The 17543-nt window shown below is 45.1% G+C and overlaps 1 non-coding gene and 1 pseudogene across 1 annotated transcript; both read left to right on the top strand.

Moving 5' to 3' along the window:
* The first annotated feature begins 3942 nt into the window (after positions 1-3942).
* On the top strand, positions 3943-4057 carry LOC120889362 (U8 small nucleolar RNA). Its single transcript, XR_005733270.1, has one exon. It is a non-coding gene; the product is annotated as a U8 small nucleolar RNA (small nucleolar RNA).
* A 3652-nt stretch (positions 4058-7709) lies between these two features.
* LOC101977353 (dolichol phosphate-mannose biosynthesis regulatory protein-like) lies at positions 7710-15214 on the top strand (annotated as a pseudogene).
* Positions 15215-17543: the final 2329 nt, after the last annotated feature.

The following is a 17543-nucleotide window of genomic DNA, read 5'->3' as shown; positions in this document are numbered from 1 at the left end:
AGTACAGCTGAGCTCTAACTGCCCATGGGATACAGCAAAACCACGGATGTGTACCTTTGGGGAAAAAAAAATCATTGCAAAATCAATCTAGGAACCAGGCATGGTGGCACATGTCTGTAATCCCAATGACTTGGGAAGCTGAGGCAGGAGGATCACAAGTTCAAGACCCGCCTCAGCAACTTATCAAGTCCCTCGGCAATTTATCAAGTCCCTAAGCAACTTAGCAAGACCCTGTCTCAAAATTTTAAAAAAAGGGGGGAGGGGTTGTTGAGGATGTGACTCAGTGGTTAAGTACCCCTGGGTTCAATCCCCAGTATAAGAAAAGAAAAGAGACTTAGGAATTGGATTTTTAAAAAATATCGGATAATCCATATGAAGTTATTATATAGATCTCAGGAATGAATCAGATCTTTAATGGAGCAAATCATTGTTCAAACCAATGGACAAAACTTTGGAACTGGAGGCCAAGTTAAGCTATCATTTTGCAGAAATAGAGACAGAGGAGAAATGGTATTAAGAATCTTCAACAGAAGTTTCAAGTACTACATCAAACATCCTGGGAAAAGAAGAGCTTAGGACGTGGTACAGAAGAGGCTCAAATGCAAATCCAGGTATGCCCAAGGGTGCCTTTCTCCTCAACGATAGGTTGACTAATGCCGCTCACCAGCAGTCACCCAGCTGGAGCCAAAGATGGGACCAGAGCTCCACCCACCAGCATATGTCACCCATTACATGGAAATATGCATTATGTATACAGCTGAGGTACCAAGGTACTAAGGTACTGAGGTACTAAGGTACTGAGCAACATGCATGAACAAGTATTCCCCTTGCTTCATCATAAAGATCCAAATGCTCTTTGTTTCCCAAGGATGTCCTGAATTTACAAGCCCTGTATGTAGATATCTGTATCACTGGATTCTATCGACTGATAACCAAGAGTGGTCACCGGAGGGGAGTGAAGCAAGGTAAGTAGCCCACATCAGTTTGTTATTCTAGCTCAATAAATGACTCTCTACCTTAATGATTTAAAGCCATTTATTATTGCCCATGGTTCCTACGGGTCAGAAATTTGGAAACACCCAGAGGGAGCAGTTTTGTCTCTGATCTGCAATGACCAGGGTTTCAGTGGAAAGCTGAAGGGTGGGAGGGACTCATCAGAAGGCCTGTTCATGTCTGACCATGGGCGCAGGCTTTCAGCTGAGGGCTTGAAGGCTGGAATGCCCATATACAGCTTCTCCATGTGCCCTGAATTTCCTCGAAGATGGTGGCTGGGATCCAGGAGGAGCATCCCAAGACAGAGACCCAGATAGAAGCTCCGTCCTTGTTCTGACCTTGCCTGACAGGCACACAGCATTGCTTCCACCAAACTCGCTGATCAGGCGGATTCCAAGCCTTAGCAGCTTCAAAGGGAGGGGACCCAGCGCCACGGCTCCATGGAACAAACATCCATGCTGTAAGGAGAGTAATGGAGAAGGACCCTTCTATAGGCCCAACCCCTTTTGGAAAAGACAGCCTTCCCTCACCGAATCCTGCTGTAAAGAGGGTTTCTAGAAGGGTGTGCCCCATGGTTCAATGACTTCATAAACGAGAGTCTTAGATGGATTCTAACGGAGGGGATTACTCAGTGTCTGGTGACATGTGGGGACGTGGAATTAGAAAGGTATGTTAGGACCAGGTTTAGAGAGCCTGGAGTGACATTAAAATTGTAGACATTATTCACAAGGCACTAGGGAGCCATAGGAGTATTTTCAACAAAGATTGCCCTGTGGCCCTGGAGAGGGTAGATTAGAGAGAGCCACGAGGCAGGGAGACCAATTGGGAGCTAATTAAAGAGGTCCAGGTAAGAAATGTCTGGAGTCTGGAGGCCGGCATTTGTCTGCATCTCTGGGCTGCCAGCTTATACCATCTGCCCATTTTTGTTCCTGGCTAATTATAAAAACAGCCAGGACCCAAAGAGTTGCAGCATTTAATATTAGATTATAGGTTTTAAAGTACCCATTTGATATCTGCTTTTGTTTTTATAATCATAAATATACCTTATAAAGCAATTTGCCTTAAAATGAACGTTTACTTAACACAGGGCTGTGACATTTTATAAAGCACGGATTTTGCTCATAAACTGCATAATGTTCTTCCTACATAAGCTTCTTCTTGTATTTGTTTTTAATGAATCATTTGAATATATTACTACGGTCCCTCTGTCCTTCTTTTCCAACTTTATTTAACTCTCACTATAAGCCAAAGTCACTGGGCAAATTAGGTCCCTGGTTCTCTGGAAAACTTGACTGATGTTCGCACTTTGCTTCAGAAGTTTTGAGATTTTCGTGAGAGAGGGGAAGGCATATCGCAGATGTCTCTAAGAATGCGATAAAAATTCGCAGATGAGCTTGTTGTCTCGTGGAATGGGAAATGGCTTTGGGGTAGTGGCCCGAGCCAAGAGGGTCACAATGAAGCAGCTGTAAGTGGTACCTGCATGAGGTCACAGTCATGGCAGGACTCCTGGCCTTTGGAATGAGGGCACTGCCTGAGCTGGGGCAGTCACTGGTGCCTTCGAACTTTGGTTTCTCAGGATGAGCGTGGTACTTAGACTCGTCCCTGAAGGCCACATCCTGCAGGGGTGGCCATCTGCTTGGGAACCTCAAGTCACTGTGTGCACCGTCAAATCAAGTGGAACCTGTCCTTTCACCTGCCTATCTGAGGCCGCACTTAGAACTGTGACTTGTAGTTTAGTTTGCTCTTGGATTTCTTTATTTATGCTTTAATTTTGTTGTATAAACACTCCTTGGCACATTTTACAGGCCTGAAATTCTTTCTATCATGACTTTTCCTCCTCCTCCTCCTCCTCCTCCTCCTTCTAACAAACTCTGGAGTCTAGACTTTGTCAGGTGAATACACGAGTTTGGGACTGTTCATACCAAAACCAGAGACACATTCCGGGAGTCTGCCTTGTTACTGACCTGAAACAAGATGAGGAGCCTAGACCCATAGAGGGATACCCAAGAAATCTTTGGAAGTGAAAACCCTGATTTACCGCTCAAAGGAGGTAAGAAGATTCCGCCAAACTTTCGTGGCTGCCTTAGGACGAGATGGGAGTTGGTGAGAGGCAAGTGTCGCTCGAGGTGGGAGAGAGCCTTCCCCTGATGAAGCTGTTGAGAGGGAAAGGGGCTCTGGATAGCAGCTGTCCCCTCCACGGAGGGGTCTAAGCAGGCCAGATTGGCCATCTTCAAGAAAAGGTCTGAAAGGGATTCAATCAGTGAATGGAAAATCAGATGGGTATGTGAGTCGATTTCATTCCAATATCGTATCCTAAGGGCAGGGATGGAGCTCAGCAGGAGAGCATTTGCTTAGCATGTGTCAAGCCCTGGGTTCCATCCCCAGCACTTGGGGGTCAGGGGAAGCACCAAGTATCCTGTCTTACATTTGTCCAGGAAGCCTGTGAAGGCAGGATTGCGTTAATGAACAGACCTCGTGGAGGTGGCCTTCCTACTGTGGGGATTGTAAGAGGAGAGAGTTGTTTTAGCTCAAGTATGTAGTCCCAAGAACACATGGCTGGGCTTTCCAAAGAGACACATTGCACTTGATAAACCAGTGGTCAGTGGCTGCTTCTTCCTAGTGCAGAAAAAGCGAATCTAGGAGTGGCAAGCGCTGGCCTTGCCAACCAGTCACAGACTGCAGAGTGGGGGGCGGAGCAGGGGCAGTGCACACAGGTCAGGTCTAAGAGGGAGGTGGGAAGGGAGTTGTGGGTCCTTCAAACAGGCTGTCCATCATGGTGTGATGACAGTCACACTAGAGCTAATGTGCAGGAGACACCAATCAGCTCTCGTGGCTTCAGTGTTCATCATAAATAGGCCTGAAAACCACCCGTGGCCTTCTCAGAACCTCATAGTGGCCACATCTGATGAAGTTCAGGGCTGTGGTTTTTTTGGTATAAAGCAAACTAGATTGTCAGGCTCTGAACTTTAGGGCAGATTATAGCGTGATGATTGGAGTTCACGTGATATGTGATTAATGTCTCTGTGGAATCAGGACTCGCAAAACCTGATTGCTCCTATCTGATTCTTTTGGGAGGAAAAAAAAAACATGCACACACACAAATGTAGACACATATATGAACTTACACCACTGAATTCCTTCCCTTTGAGCCTATAGACAATAAAAATGTTGACAGAGCTCTCGTTACATTTTCTACATTCTGCCCATTCACTTTCTGGCTCGGGTAGATGTATTGCTTTTGCCTGCCCAGGATACAATCCTTTTCTTTTTCTAGAAACCACACCATCATTTTCCTTTAGGAAATCACATCTGTCCATTCTTGAGCAAGAAAAACTGCAAGTTCGATGCCAGCCTCAGCAACTTCGTGAGGCCCTAAGCCACTTAGTAAGACCCTGTGTCAAAATAAAATATAAAAATAACAACTGGGGATGTAGCTTAGTTGTAAAGCGCTCCTGGTACAAAATAAAAAGTGTATATATTTACTACATAAAGTTTAAAAATATATAAAATTATAAAATACATTAAAATTCTTCTTACAAATGTTTTTACTGTGACAAAATAATATAATTAATTATTCTTGGGGGGGGAAAGAGGATATTTTTCTTATTTTTAATAAGAGATTAGGAATGTATCTCATAGGAAATGCTCGTGAAGGGTGTGTTAGCTTTCTGATACTGTAACAAGACACTTGAGATAATCAACTGATAAGTAAGAAGGTTTATTTTGGCTCACAGTTTGGAGGTTTCAGTCCATGATTGGGCAAATCCATTGCTTTTAGACATGTGGCAAGAAAGCGTCTCATGGCAGGGAGCCTGTGGTAGAGCAAGCTACTTGCCTCTTGCCGCCGGGCAGCAAAGAAAAAGGAGAGAAGGAGCTACGTTCTCAAAATTGTCCTTTGAGGGTCCCCCCCCCCCCAGTGACCTAATTCATTCCCTCTAGGCCCCGCCTCTTAAAGATTCTACTTCTTCCCAGTAGCACCACAGGATAAGGACCACGACTTCAACACGTGGGCCTTTGGGGACAGTCAAGATCCCAAACTAGCCAGACAGGGTGGTACACACCTGCAATCTCACTGATTGAAGAGGCTGAGGCATGAGGCAAGATAGAGGGCAGACTCGGCAACTTAGTGAGACCCCATCTCATTAAAAAAACTAAAAAGGGTGAGGGATGTGGCATAATGGGAAAGCACCCCTGAGTACAATCCCCAGTACTGCAAAAATAAACAACAAAAACCATGCAGGAGAGGTGCATGGGTTATAGGCAAATGCTACACTTTTTATATAAAGAATTTGAGCTTCTGCAGATTTTGGCATCCTGGTGGGGGCCTCTTGCAGCCAATCCCTATGAGTGCCAAGGGATGCTTGTACTAGTTTTTCCACTGAGGTTGCTGAGTTGCTAGGAAGTAAGCCTGCAACCTGCCAGGTACCACTTGGCGAGAGGCACCATGAGAAAAGAGAGGAGAGGGAGAGGTGGAGAAGCAGCCGCGTCCTGACAATATTTGTTTAAGCCCCTGGTTTCAATCAGGACTAAAGCCAAACCATTCCCTAAGCTTCTCAGTTACTGAGCCAAGAGAAACACTCCTTTACATTATTCCAGATTGAGTTCAATTTCTGTCATTTGCTGTCTCAGGAGATTTCAAGGCAAATGCTGAGCTGTAGTAGTACATGATGAAGAGCCCAGTGCTGGGCATGGTCCTTTCAGAAATCTGGCCACACTGGCTTGGACAGACCCAAAAAGAAAGATTCAACTTGGTGATAACTTTGAGACTTTCTGGTTCATGTCTTAATCCTTTATTGTCTTAAGCTCCAGGGATACAATTAGATTCTTTAAAACACAATTTGCTTCCCAATGGTGATGGCTCATGAATCACCATTAGGAACTTTGGTCATCTGTTTAGTGATTTTGGAAATCTAAGTAGTCCAAAAGGTGATGTCTAGTGCATCCTTGAGGATTAGTATTTTATAAGGACCAATCAGATAGCTTTACAGAGTATTATTATTCATTTCAATTTCATTTTTGTGCATTTGCAGAAGTAAAGCAAGTCTGTACGGTCTCAAGTGAATTGAGTTTGGGCCTGGACTAACCATCTCTTGCTCTGGTGCTAGTCCACGAATGGTGGGAGTTCTGCATTCTCAATCTGTGATGAAGTGTGGGAAATTTAAGAAAATCATCTAACGCTAGGGTCGAAGGGAACGGGTTGGCCATTTGGAAGTTTATTTCCTCTGAGGAACTGTAGATCATCCAAATTCACTTTACTAAGTATGCATACTTAATTCGCATCCAATTAGATAAAGCAGCTGGATAGAACCTGGAGCCCTGATATTAATTCATTAATTCAGGCGTCAGAGTGGGAGGTTATGCACAGACGTGGCCCAGATGAATGCATTTAAATTGCTCTAATCTACAAATTGGAGCTGATTCTCTATCATTTGAAAGCTGGGAAATGTTTCCATTACCACATATTTTCTGAAATACTCAGAACTGTGGTCTTGCTTTTCAGGAGCATGCTTTTTAAGCAGGGCTGTGAGGTGATCCGTCTCACGTTGCAGAAAGAGCATCGCAGTGTGGCCCAAGGGACAGACTAGAGAACAGCAGGTGGGGCAAAAGGGCACGATTTAGGATAAACAAGCCAAGAAATGATAAGGGGGTGATCCGGGATCCTGGTAGAGGGTCCCTGGAGGACATTTGTGCAGTAGAGTGCCTGTTGTGGGCTGAAGAGTGCCCCCCAAAAGACATGTCCACCCAGAACCTGTGAAGGTGACCATTTTTGGAAAATGGTCTTTGCCAGGTTCCATGGCACATGCCTGCAATCCCAGAGACTGGGAGGCTGAGGCAGGAAAATCACAAGATCAAAGCCAGCCTCAGCACTTGGCAAGACCCTGAGCAACTTAGTAAGACCTTGTCTTAAAACAAAACAAAAAGGGTTGGGGAGCCAGCGGCTTAGGAGGCTGAGACAGGAGGATGGCAAGTTCAAAGCCAGCCTCAGGAATGGTGAGGCGCTAAGCAACTCAGTGAGACCCTGTCTCTAAAAAAATGCAAAAGAAGGCTGGGGATGTGGCTTGGGTGGTGGTCGAATGCCCCTGAGTTCAATCCCCAGTACAGGGGGGAAAAAAAGGAGGGGAGGTTGGGGACATGGCTCAGTGGTAAATGGCCCTGGGTTAAATCTCTAATATCCACCCCGAAACCCATCAAAAAAAAAAAAATGAAGAAAGGAAAAAAAAGGGCTTTCCAGATATAATTAAGGATCCCAACTTGAAAACATCCTGAATTGATGAGGTGTGACCTACATCCAGCTTCAAGCGTCCTTCCATTACCACATATTTTCTGAAATACTCAGAACTGTGAGACAACGGGGAGAAGACTTGGGGACACGTGCAGAGGCGAAGTCCACAAAGAGCAGCAGAGACCCGAGTGGTGCTGTCACAAACCAAGGAATGCCTGGCGCTCCCAGGAGAGGAAGGGATCCAGGGATTCTCCCCTAGAGCCTTCAGAGGGATGGGGGCCTGCTGCCAGCTCCATTTCAGACTCTGGCCTCCAGAGCCCTAAGAGAATACGTTCCTGTCACTTTAAACCACTGACTTGTGGCTAATTCATTGCAGCACACACCCCCCCCAGGAGCACTCCCCAAATTTACATTTTGGGTTTTCTCACCTTTCCACCTGATTTGGGGACTAAAAATCACCCCCTTAAAGGAAATCTGCCTTACTCTACGGAGAATGACTGACTTGGGAGAAAAGCCCCGCTGCAGGGAGAAGGTAATACACTTGTTTGGGAGGTGGAGAAGAGAAGCTTTATAAACACTCCTCCTGATGGGGGTGTAGCCCAGGGGTGGCGCATGCGCATGGCATGCTTGGGACCCTGGGTTCAACCCCCAGCACCAGAAAGAAAAAAGGAAAAGAAAGAAAAACCTTCTCCCTTTCAGGAGTAGAGAAGTGTGATTGGGACAGGCAGAGAGAGGGTTCTGAGGTGCAGCTATGACAGCATTAGAAGTGGAGGTCACCGTACCAAATGAGACTCAGCTACAGGCAACAAGAGGCTCCATGTAAAGAAACTTAAACAACGATGGAAAGGTACTGGCAAATATTTGTGAAGTTTCAAGGAAGGGCCCCTTCATCCAGCCTCCACATCTCCAACAGTCCTTTCTCCACAGGGGGAGCTTTAAAACTACGCACAGTGGCGCACAACTGCAACTCCAGTGACTAGGAAGGCTGAGGCAGGAGGATCAGGTTTGAGGCCAATCTCAGCATCTTAGTGAGGCCCTAAGCAACTCAGTAAGACCCCTGTCTCAAAATAAAAACTAGAAAGGGCTGGGGATGTGGCTCTGCGGTAAGGTGCCCCTGGGTTCAATCTACGGGTGTGAATGAGATGACCCACCAGGTTGTAGACTAGAAAGAACAGAACCTCTGGGAAACAGCAGCCTAGAAGCGTGGATTAGAGGTAAGACAGATGAGCAAGGAAACCAAGAAAAGCCGGAAGGGTCTCCAGAGGCCAGGAGAGGGCAGGTTCAAGCAGGAGGAACCAGTTCACACAGGCCTGAGGAGCTCAGGGAGGAGAAGGGCAAAAAGTGTCACTTGATGTTGACAGGTGACCTCAGCGGAGCTGGTTGGCAGGGTCAGAGGTCTGATTGGGACCAGGGAACAGATGAGGGGCCAGGAGGGGAGAGCACTTGGGATGCAGGGGTAAGCCTGTGGAGAGAGACGGAGGGGTGGAAGGGCCTCTTGAGAAGGTAGTGGGAGGTCGACACTGAACCAGGGCTAGAAGGCCTCCTCCTCCTCCAAGTCTCTGAGGCTGGTGGGGTGTGGGGGCAGACAAGTTGGGGTGGGGAGGGGGTTGTTGGAGGGTCACAGGACGCAGGAAGTGGAGAGGGACTCACAGGAAGCGGAGAGGAGAGCTCCGGAAGTCTGGAGAAGAGCACGACCAGAGACTTTTGATGAAAGTGCTTGTTTCATAAGGGCCGCAGGAGCAGAGCACCCCACCCTGGGTGCCTTCAGACAACAGCAGGGGTTCTCTGTCAGGGTTCTGGGGCTCCAAGTCAGAGAGAAAGGAGCTGGCGGGACCTTGCTTCCTGAGTCCTGTAGGAGAGAGTCCTGTGTGTCCGGGCCTCTGTGACCCAGGCACTCCCAGCTCAGTCTTCTCTTCCGAGAAGGACCCCGGGACTGTGGAATTAGGGCCCACCTAGTCCAGTCCCAGTTGTCACGTGGTTTCCAAGGGTCCCAGCCAGGTCACTAGTATTGGTTTCCAGCCTGCTGTAGATCTGGGAGATGCTGGACAGTAAGTAAGCTCAGACAACAGGTGGGTATTTAAATTTAAATGGGAAACTCAGTCCCCAAGCACAGGATGGCCACATGTGGGTAGTGGCTACTGCCTAGACAGCGGGAAATATGGAACATTTCCAGGATGGCAGTTCTGTGGACAGCACCACTTTGGATCTTATGAGTAGTCCCCTGAACTTTTCTTTTTCTTTTCTCTTTTTCCAGAGCTGGGGGTTGAATCCAGAACCTCATTCATGCTGGGCAAGTGCTGTACCACTGGATTGTATCCCCAGTCCTGACCTGATTTCCATGGACTAACATCTTGCTGCCATCCGCGGGTCTTTGCTCCTACACAGAGGCTGATGAGCACAGCCAGAAAATTTACTCACCTGGGTATAAAACAGGGAAAGCAATAGTGCTTACAAGATTTTTGGGAAGAATTAAATAAGATTATGCCAAAAACCATCCCACATAATGTTTGGTAAATAGTAGCAGCTCAATAAATTTTAGCCATTTTTATGATTATTTTATTTCAAACCTCATCTGGATGCTCATACTGTTTAGCTGATTTTCCACTTGTTTGTGGTGAAATCTCTCTCATCTCCTCCAGTGACGATTTCAGATTATTAACCATCTCTTTCTGTTCCCTCTGTCCCTCTCTGTTACATGCTGTGTTCTTCTCACACAGAAAATTTACATGTTGAAGTACTAACCACCGTGTTTGTGACTTTATTTGGAAGCAGGGGGTTCTGCAGAGTAAACAAGAAGAGATTGTTAGGGTGAGTGCCTAACCAATAGGACTGGCTTCCTTATAAAAAGGGAACAAGTGGCCAGGTACAGTAGTCCACATCTGGAATCTCAGAGGCTCGGGAGGCTGAGGCAGGAGGATCACAAGGCCACTTTCAAATCTCAGTAGCCATTAGAACTCAACTCAATCTATTCTTCTTTTGGTTTTGGTTTTGGATTTTTCTTTGCTGACTGCTTCCTAGCACACTCCACCCCAGGCCTCTTTCTGCATCTCCTCTAAGAGCAAGCAAGAACATCTGCTTCCACACGACACCAGAGAACAAGGTTTAGTCTGACCAATCACTGCTAAGCTTGTACTTAGACTGCTATTTTGTTTTGATATTTCTGTAGCTAACATCATACAGACCAGCAAAGGACTACCTGGAGAACTGATAAAGGGAACTAAAACACACTCATGAAATGTGAAGTTCTCAATAAATTGTAAACCACCTTTCTTAGCTGAGGGTTCTCTTCTCGTCCAGCTTTCGCCCTCTGTGCCCCTCCTCCTGTCTCTGGCCATGCACTGAGCACATCAGAGAGGCGCCATGATCCTGCCAGCAACTCTGAAGCCACGGGCGCCGCACTCTCACAACACAAGAAGGAGCACATGCTGCAGAAGTCTATGGAGTCACTGAGGGTCATCTGCTTCCATAAAGTCCTTTGAGAAATGAGAGGAAATACATAAATATATTGATAAGTGCTAGGATTTCTGGCCCGAAGATATAGATAGATGAGTATAAGGATTGATAGATAGATGACAGATGATGGGTAGATGATGGATAGATAAGTGACAGATGACAGATGATAGATAGATATGCACATGCCTTTGAAGTCTACCACAAGTCTTATAAATGTAATAATTATTCTTAACTCTTGAACTTCAAAAAAAAAAAATCAAGCTTCAGAGCCAGGCACCATGGTGCACACCTGTAATCCCAGTGACTTGGGAGGTTGAGACAGAGAAATGACAAGTTCAAAGCCAGCTTCAGCAATGTAGCAAGGCCCTAAGCACCCCTGGGTTTAATCCCCAGTATCAAAAAAAAAAAAAAACAGGCTTCAGGAGAGTTTGTCAACCCCTGATAAAGAGCACTTGAAAAGTTCACTTGTATTCAGAATTTAATGGAAAATGTTACTTATGATGAAACTATTTCCTAAGTAAGAAATAGGAAAATAAAAACATTTAAAATCTAATGAATAATAATAATTAGAAAAATGCACTTCATGCATCTCAGGGCCAAATGTTTTAAGCAAATGCAGCACATACCAAAATATTTAATAGTTAAACATTCTAATTTTAGGTTCTAGTCTAAGGAAAAAGCTGTTTTGTGTGTGATTTTTCTCACATTAAACTGGAATTTTAACCTCTTATTATTAAGTGCATCTTTTTTTTTTATTTTGAAAAAGAAATATGATGCCTTTTTCTTTCCTGAGATTTCTATCACAGTAGGTTTGGTTACGTTGAGGCAGGACTGTGTTTCATCAAATCCTGTTGGTTGAAAGCAGAAAAAGCTCCAAAGCCCAACAGTAGCAGAGACTTGGCTTCTAACAGACCAATTACTAGTCCTGTGAACTTGAGCGAGAACCTTGGTTTCCTTGGGTCTCAGCTTTCCTCTCAAGGGTGTGTGAGGATCACATTAACACATACGTAAAAGAGCTTTACAAGTAACCACAGGATACTTACATGCAAGTTATTATCTTTTCTATTTGCTGTTTGTTCTTCGTACTTAAATATGCCAGTGCTCAAAATTATTTCCAACAAGGTATTTGAATCCAAACAAAATATGTATCCCTTCTTATCCATGAATCCATTCTTTTAAAATATATTTTACATATATATGTGTGTATATATATGGTCAATGGATCTTTTAGTTATTTGTTTATTTTTATGTGGTGCTGAGGATCGAACCCAGGACCTTACACATGCTAGGCAAATGTTGTACCATTAAGCCACTACTCCAGCCCCAATGAATCCATTCTTTAAACAAATATTTGTTCAGACCAAGGCACTGCACTATCCACTGGGGTTGTACTAGAGCAAAACCAGAGATGGCTTTTCCCTGTAGGGGACTTAGAGCCTCGGGAATTACTACAATCATGGCTCAAAAGGAAAAGGAGGTAGTGTTGGGGCACAACACATTGTTGTTGTTTTTTTCCTGCAATTAAATGAAGCCAAAGTATATTATAGTCATCAAATGGGCAGTGAGTGCCTAGTAATCCATTTAATATGCAAAATTCAAAAGACACAAAAGACTGGGCTGCAGAGGTGGCTTAACTAGCATGTACACTAGAGCACTTAACTAGCATGTATAGGGCCCTGAGTTGCATCCCAAGCAACACCACACACACACACACACACACACACACACACCACACACGAAAGAGCCTGCAGCCAAAAGTTGCTGTGCATGGTTGAACAAGTGTGCCACCAAAATTCATGTATCCCAGTAATTTGTATTTGTTACCAATTTGGAAATTAGTCTTTTCAATTTTTTTGGTTCTGGGGATTAAATTCACAAGAGTGCTAAGTTGCTGAAGGTCTCCTTAAGTTGCCAAGGCTGACCTCAAACTTAAGATCGTCCTGCCTCAACCTCCCAAGTAACTGGGATTATAGGCCTAGGCCACAGTGCCTGGCTTGGAGATTGGTCCTTTGCAGAGGTAATCAGATTAAGATGAGGTCAAACTGGACTAGAATGGGCTCTAAATCCAATGTGACTGGTGTCCTTATGTTAAGGGAGAAATCTGAATACAGACACACAGGGAGAATGTTATGAGACAACGAAGACAAAGATTGGAGCAATACAGCTACAAACCAAGGAGCACTAAGAATGGCTGGCTAACATGAATGTTTATAGCAGCACAACTCACAATAGCAAAGTTGTGGAACCAACCTAGATGCCCTTCAGTAGATGAATGGATAAAGAAACTGTGGTATATATATATACAATGGAATATTACTCAGCATTAAAAGAGAATAAAATCATGGCATTTGCAAATAAACGGATGGAGTTGGAGAATATTATGCCAAGTGAAGTAAGCCGATTTCAAAAAACAATGCCTAATGTTTTCTCTGATACGTGGATGCTGATCCATAATGGGGATGGGAGGGGGGAGCACGGGAAGAATGAAGGAACTTTACATAGGGTAAAGGGGAGGGAGGGGCCATGGGGGTAGGAAAGACACTGAAATGAGATGGACATCATTATACCTAAGTACAGGTATGAAGACACAAATGGTGTGAATATACTTTGTGTACAACCAGGGACATGAAAAATTGTGCTCTATATGTGTACTATGAATTGAAATGCATTCTGCTGTCATCTATAGCAAATTAGAATGAGTAAATACATTAATTTTTAAAAAAGAATGACTGGCAATGGAAGAGGCAAAGCAGGATCTCCCCTAGGACATAGAGAGCTTGGCTCTACCAACATCTTGATTTCAGACTAATCTAGAGAACTGAGTGAGAATAAGTTTCTGTTGCCCTCAGTTACCCAGTTTTTTGTACTTTGTTATAGCAACTCTGGGAAACTAATACACAGTCACCCTCCACACTGTTCCACATCAGGTTTCTCTTCCTAAAAACACCCAATGTCACCATTTTTTGTGATTTATTTCAGTGGCACATTAAGATCATTTTGTATTTTGCTTTTTAACCTAATATCATTACCTTGAAAATCATTGCAAAGGAGTATCGTGTTAGTTGGTTTTATGTTTTTATAACAAAATACATGAGGGCATTTTACAAAGAAAAAAATTTACTTAGCTCATTGTTTGGAAGGCTGAAAGTCCAAACATCATGGCACTAACTCTGCAAGGGCCCTCCTGGCTGTGTCACATCACAGCAGACACCATCATAGTGGGAACAATAGACCACATGACAAAACAGGAGCTTGCTCCTTTATGACAACTCACCTTCACAGTAACTCATTTCCCTAAGAACTGCATTGATCCCTTCCAAGGGCAGTGCCTCCAATAACCCCTGGTTAGACTCCACCTCTTAAGTTTTCCACTTCACAACACCACACTGAGGATCAAGCCTCTAACACATAAACCCTTTGCAAGCAGACCACATCCAGGCCACAACAAGCATCAGAGAATCTCCTCCTTCTCCCTCTCCCCTCCCCCTCTCCTTCCCCTTCTTCTCCTCTTCCTTTTCCTTCTTTTTTTCTTCTTATTTTTCCTCCTCCTCCTCCTCCTGACTGCATAGCCTTTTGCAATACAATACAGAAGAAAGAGAAAATTGCATTTAATGTATGAGGGGGGAATACTGAGGATTGAACTTGAACCCAGGGCACTTTACCACTGAGCTGTATCCCCAGTCCTTCGTTTCTTTCTTTCTTTCTTTTTTTTTTTTTTTTTTTTTTTTGAGATAGGGTCACACTAAGTTTCTGAGCCTGGTCTTGAACTTGTGATCAAAACTTGTGCATGAGGATCAAAAATTTGAGGCCAGCCTCAGAAATTTAGCAAGACCCTGTCTCAAAATAAAATAGATAGGCTGGGGATGTAACTCTGTAGTAACTCTGTAGTAAAATGCCCCTAGGTTCAATCTGCAGCACTCAAAAGATAGGTAGATAGATAGATGATAGATAGATAGATAAATAGATAGATAGATAGACAGACACAGTAATGGCGAGTCTGAGGCCATGTGCCTGTGGCATTGAAGGCGTCTGGGGGTGGAGCTGGGGGTGCTCTGGAGCTGGGGCCTGGGCACTCCAAGCCAGATTGCTCTCTCCTGCCTGTGTATGGGAGGAAACGCTGACGCCCAGCAGGAGCACCTGGAGATGGTGCAGAATCCACCACTCAGTACAGCTGTTGAGTGAATGAGAAGTTTAGAGCGTGCATTGGCCGCGATGCCCCTTCCATTATTGCACCTAAATGGATAGTCACTTCGTCTTCTGAGCCCTCCCTTTTCTCCAGGCCACAGGGACAAACCAGGTGGTGGGACTCGGCCTTGTTGCTGTTGGCCTGATCATCTTCACCTACTATACCATCTGGGTGATCCCCTTGTCATTCATCGACAACGAGCGTGTCATCCTCAAGATCTTACTCCCTCAAGCGTACGCTGTTACCATCCCCCAGCCGCGGCCCCTTGCTGCTCCTGTCTGTGGGATTATTCATCACCTATATTATGCTGAAGAACCAGGGGGTGACCAAGAAGGCTCAGTGAAGGCCCAACCGGGAGGAGGCTGTGGCATCTTCTCTCCATCCCCTCCAGGGCAGGGGCCAAGGGTCAGAGCCTGTAGGACAGTCCAGGCATGGCAGCCCCTCAGATGGAGCAGATGGAGCTGCTCAGGCAGACCAAAGCCCCCTCCTCTCCTGCTCATCCTTCCAGAAGCCAGGAGGGAGAGAGAAAAACCTGGAAGCCTCCCTCTTATTCCCTTCCATCTCAGGGCCTGCCCGCCTCACTCTCAGACCGTCCCTTGTCCCTCTGGGTACCACCTTCTTGCCTCAGTTTCCCTCCAGTGACATGCTGATGGTGTTGGACTTAGCAGGGCTGAGGAGGCACATGGCCTCTCCCTGTGTCCCCTGAGCACTGCCACTCCCCAAAGCCAGCTTCTGAGTCGGACACCGCCCAGACCCCACAAGGACATCCGGACCTGGAAAGCCCTGGGGAAAGCCTGAAGACCCCTGGGCCACTGGAACACATTAAGGCAGCCACCTCAGGCCCCCCAGGGCCATGTTTGTCTAGGAGGCGCAGGCCCCTGGCCCAGGGTGGCCTGTTTGGGAGAACTCAGCAATAAATGTTGATGGTTAAAAAAAAAAAAAAAAGATAATTCTGACACAGAGACTACACTTGTAATTCCAGAACCAGGGAGGGCTGAAACAGGAGGATCGCAAGTTCAAAGCCAGCCTCAGCAATTTTGTGAGACCCTGTCTCAAAACATTTAAAAGGGGCTTGGGGATGTGGCTCTGTGGTTCAGTGGCCCTGAGTTCAATCCCCAATACTAAAAGAGAGAGAAAGAATGGGTTGGGTTGGGTGGGACTCAGAAGACAGCCTGGACCCACAGTAGAGAGGTAAGAATTTTGAAAACAAGACGTAGGAATGGCACCAGAATATTGTTTCAGCATTGATACTGAGGATCTAGAACCACATTTGTATATATAGTTGACATTCTATCATCTGCATTGATATTTTTCTTTTTCTGAAATGTTCCTGCAATATGGTGCTAAAGGTGCTTGCTAATGAGGGTTTGAGGGCAGTCCAGAGTGTTTTTTGAAGTTTCTGGTTGATTTATCAAAATCCAGAGAAACATGGTACCTCCTCTTCCTCATCCCTACCCCACTATAAAGCCACCTGGCCTTTGTGCCTTGGACATCACAGACACCATGTGTGTGTGACAGAGACAGAAAATGCTACAGGCAATTTTAGTGGCAGATGGAACTTCTACCCCCAAGTCACCAACTTGACTTATAAAGTTTTTGTAAAGTTCCCTTAATTCTATATTAAATGCAAAGACAATTTATTATGGCACACCCAATTTTTATAGCATTTTACGTACATGGTTTTATTGAAACTTTGGTACAACTCTATATTACCTTTTTTTTGGCATTGGGAATTGAATGTGGGGTGCTTTATCAATTTTTCAATTTTGAAAACAAGACGCAGGAATGGCACCAGTCCTTATTTACTTTTTATTTTGAGACAGGATCTCACTCAATTGCCGAGCATCTCACTAAATTGTCCAGGTTGACCTTGAATTTGTAATCCTCTTACTTTAGCCTCCTGAGTTTCTAGGATTACAGTGTGTGCCACTTCTGGTTTGCCTCATTTTTTTTTTTTTTTTTTGTACCAGGGATTGAATTCAGGGGTACTCGACCACTGAGCCACATCCCCAGCCCTATTTTGAATTTTATTTAGAGACAAGGTCTCACTGAGTTGCTTAGTGCCTCTCAGTTGCTGAGGCTGGCTTTGAGCTCCCGATTCTCCTCTCTCAGCCTCCCAAGCAGCTGGGATTATAAGTGTGCGCAACGTACCTGGCTGGTTAGCCTCATTTTAAAGATGAGAAATGGTGTAATCCAAACACCTGTAATCCCAACGACTCAGCAATTTAGCTGGATCCTGTCTCAGAATAAATTTCTTAAAAGGGCTAGAAAAAAAAAAAAAAAAGGTGAGGGACTGGAGATGTGGCTCAGCAGTAAAGCACCCTGATCAATCCCCAGCACCGCACACACACAAAAGGACAGAAAGTCCCAAAGCCACTCCAGAAATGCTCAGGGTCTTTCCTCGGCCTCTCATGGCCAGCCCCCACTTGTTGAATGCACTGCCTCAACTGGAAAGTCCTCCCTAGTAGGAGAGATTTCAGTTTAGTTAAACCCAAAGAATAAAGAATGGGGACACTGGGACAAATTCAGCTCAGTCAACAGTATTCTCTGTTTGTCTCATCAACGAAACGGGGTCAATATCACTCTTGCCGCCAGGCATGATGGCACAGGCCTACAATCCCAGCTACTCTGAGGCTGAGGCACGAAGATCACAAGTTCAAGGCCAGCCTAGGAAACTGAGCAAGACCC

This window comes from Ictidomys tridecemlineatus, chromosome 8, assembly GCF_052094955.1.
Source record: "Ictidomys tridecemlineatus isolate mIctTri1 chromosome 8, mIctTri1.hap1, whole genome shotgun sequence".
Classification (NCBI taxonomy): domain Eukaryota; kingdom Metazoa; phylum Chordata; class Mammalia; order Rodentia; family Sciuridae; genus Ictidomys; species Ictidomys tridecemlineatus.
Note: the sequence above shows the minus strand (reverse complement) of the source record. Positions and strands in the feature narration are given on the sequence as shown.